General features: G+C 43.0%; 1 pseudogene; it reads right to left on the reverse strand.

The window, feature by feature from the left end:
- Positions 1-244: 244 nt before the first annotated feature.
- Positions 245-362, reverse strand: LOC124608016 (annotated as a pseudogene).
- Positions 363-3,829: the final 3,467 nt, after the last annotated feature.

A 3,829-nucleotide genomic window follows, 5' to 3' on the forward strand; every position in this document is an offset into this window, starting at 1 on the left:
GTCATTCGAATCTTATACTGCAGTCTGGTTTCTTTAAGTAAAGCACTCCGTCTTCAGGCCACAAGTGGCCCATCGAGACTATCCGACCGCCGTGTCATCCTCAGCTGAGGATGCGGATAGGAGGGGCGCGTGGTCAGCACACCGCTCTCCTGGTCGTTATGATGGTTTTCTGTGACTGGAGCCGCTACTATTCGGTCGAATAGCTCCTCAGTTGGTATCATGAGGCTGAGTGCACGCCGAAAAATGGCAACAGCGCATGGTGTCCCGGATGGTCACCCATCCAAGTGCCAGCCACGCCCGACAGCGCTTAACTTCGGTGATCCGACAGGAACCGGTGTATCCACTGCGGCACGTCCGTTACATAGTCTGGTTTCTTTACAAGGTGTAAATCCGTTTTAGCTCCCTATCTTTAATCTCCGCTATCTTCAAAATTCCACAGCTGTTCTATATATTCCTTCCCCCTTTCAACTTCCCCTTCCTTTATTGGCTCGCCGTCTGAGATCTTGATATTCATATAGCGGTTTCTCTTTTCTCCAAAGACCTCGTTAACATCAGTCACAAGTTTCATATATATATATATCGGTTTCTATCTACCATCTAAGATAAGTTGTAGGGTCAATATAATCTCGCGTGTCCCATCAGTTCTCTAGAGCCCAAAATGAACTTCCCCAAGCTTCTACCAGTTTCTCGATTCTTCTGTAAATAATTCCTGACTGTGTTTTGGAACCACAACTTATTAGACTGATAGTTCAGCAGTATTTACACCTGTCAGCAACTGACTTTTATGGAATTGGAATTATTGCTTTCTTCCTTAAGCCTGACAGTATGTCACCGCTTTCATAATCCTTCACAACAGGTGTGTCATGGCTGACTCTTCCTCGCTTCTCAGTAACTTGTCGTCCACTCCAGGGGCCTAGTTTCGAGATGATAGATAAACTCCAGTGGAAGACTCTGCAAGAGAGACACTCAGTAGCTCGGTACGGGCTTTTGTTGAAGTTTCGGGAACATACCTTCACCAGGGAGTCAAGCAGTATATTGCTCCCTCCTACGTATATCTCGCGAAGAGACCATGAGGATAAAATCAGAGAGATTAGAGCCCACACAGAGGCATACCGACAATCTTTCTTTCCACGAACAATACGAGAGTGGAATAGAAGGGAGAACCGATAGAGGCACTCAACGTACCCTCCGCCACATACCGTCATGTGGCTTGCGGAGTATCGATGTAGATGTAGATGTAGATGTAGACTGAAGTTAGCCAATCAGGCCACTGCGAGCGCAAATTCATGAGACCCGCCAGAGATGGTTTCGCGATACATGTTCTTCCGAAAAAGAGACCGATGTAAAAACTGGGCATGGGACGGTAATAAGGATCGAAACCGAGCCAAAGGCAGTGGAGTCTTGTGGGCTGTCATCTACGCTATGAGAGCAACTGACACTATTTGTATCTGGCGGTCGACTTGAATTTGGCAAAGGACCGAGTGGCTAACTTCAATGCTAATTAACACGGACGGCGCAACGTATCGATTTTTTTTCTTAACAATTATTTCTCAGCACTAACTACCCTGCAAATTCCTTACAAGCTTTTCAGATTGTTTCTGACCAACCTATATGTTATATTGTTTCTGACCACCCTATATGTCACAAATTCAAGTCCCCCCGATATATATACAGGGTGGTCAGAAAATGTGTGAAATGCTTGTAGGGATGTTACAGGGCAGGTTGTACTGAGACATAAATGTTAAGAAAGAAATTCGATACGTTGCTCCGTTTCCGAGTTATTTAGCGTAGAATTTAGCCAATCGGGGCGTCGCGCGCTCGCATTCAAGCGGCCTGCCAGGGGCGGTGTTGCCCAACGAGTGCTTTGTCTCGTTAGATGAAACTTGAATTTATGCGCGCGACGATCTGATTGGCTAACTTCAATGCTAAATAACTCGGAAACGGCGCAACGTATCGAATTATTTTCGTAACATTCATATCTCAGTACAACCTGCCCTGCAACATCCCTACAAGCGTTTCAGACATTTTCTGACCACAATGTATATATATAATTAGCGGGGGGACTTGAATTTATATATATATGATGATGATGAAGTCCCATACTCCGTAACATAGCGTAGGGGACGATGCGGGAGACCCGCACCGCCGCATTAGGCAAGGTCCCAGTGGAGGTGGTTGGCCATTGTCTTCCTCCGACCGTAATGGGGATGAATGATGATGATGAAGACGACACAACAACACCCAGTCATCTCGAGGCAGGTGAAAATCCCCGACCCCGCCGGGAATCGAACCCAGGACCCCGTGCTCGGGAAGCGAGACCACGAGCTGCGGACTATATATATATATATATATATATATATATATATATATATATATATATGCATGCTAATTTTAGGAACTAATGCAGGGATTTAGATACGATTTTCACTAATAGATAGCATGATTCACGACGAAGGTTTCTGTACAAATCAATTACGACTGCTAGACAAGTCGTCCAGTCGTAGCTACAAGGGAAGGGCGATCTTGAACGCTCAGGACAGCACGTAGTCAAGGTTAAAGTGAGGAAATCGGTAATACGAAGAAACCAGATATCCAAATAAGACGACTAAAAACGTACATATTTCAATGCCATGACTTTTTTGCAGTATTTCACTCTGCTTGAAATAATTAAGCTATCCGAAAACAAACGTTTTCTACTGGCTTGGTGGTGTTGCACAGCTGTCTTCAAAGTGCAGGTGTGGGATTTCAGGGAAGTGGTCAAAGCAAAGTGGAACAGAGCAATATGCACATCTGATTAAATCCACATTCATTGCTTTGAAATTTGTGTTACTTCGAATGCGCATATAACACCTCAATCATAAGTAGGCTCTAGGAGTTGTAGCCACCATTGTGAGTCTTCGAGGACGCGCACGTCCCTTGTTACATCTGTGTGAAACCGGAATTGGTCGCTAGTACCCTCTGTGTCTCCAGGTCTCTTCTACGTATATAGGTTTCTTACATAATTTTTAAACCAAGTGTAAGCGCTGATTAAGTTATGCTCTGTGCAAAATTTAACCACGCGGCTTCTTTCATTCCTTTGTCCCAGTCCATGTTGTACTTAGTTTAGTTATGTCATGTTCCGTAGATCATTTTCACAATTATTTTATCGATATGTTTTGGAACAAGTCAGATTACAAGGCATATAGACACACATGAATTGTGCTAACATTAATATTACTGAAATATTTAATTCTACACATGCAACTACACTAGAAGTACAATCTTTTTTTACCAGTTCTGAAACAGAAACTCGTCCATGGAATAGGAGTTGTCCAATAAGAAATGATTTTAAGCTAGATTTAAAACTTGATCTGCTACCTGCCAGACACTTTATGTTGTTGGGCAAATGATCAAATAATGTACTCCTTTTTGAGCAACTGAGAGCTTCAATAATGGATAGGAAAGGTCATTTTTCCCTCTAGTGTTGTACGTATGAACATCACTGTTCTTCGCGATCTGAATTGGATTATTTATAACGAATTTCATTAGCGAATATATGTACTCTGGTGGTGCAGTTAAAATACCTAACTCCTTGAATAGGTGCTTACATGACGTCCTTGGGTGAACACCACTAATTATTCTCACTGCACTCTTTTGTGCAATCAATACTTTATGTCTAAGTGGTGAGTTACCCCAGAAAACTATTCCATAAGACATTATTGAGAGGAAATATGCAAAGTACGTTAGGAGGCTGATCTGTTTATTACCAAGACTAGCGGTTATACGAAGAGCAAAAGAAGCTGAACTTAATTGTTTGAGAAGCTCAGTAATAGGCTTCATCCAGTTCAAG

Source organism: Schistocerca americana, chromosome 3 (assembly GCF_021461395.2).
Source record: "Schistocerca americana isolate TAMUIC-IGC-003095 chromosome 3, iqSchAmer2.1, whole genome shotgun sequence".
NCBI classification, from domain to species: Eukaryota; Metazoa; Arthropoda; class Insecta; order Orthoptera; family Acrididae; genus Schistocerca; species Schistocerca americana.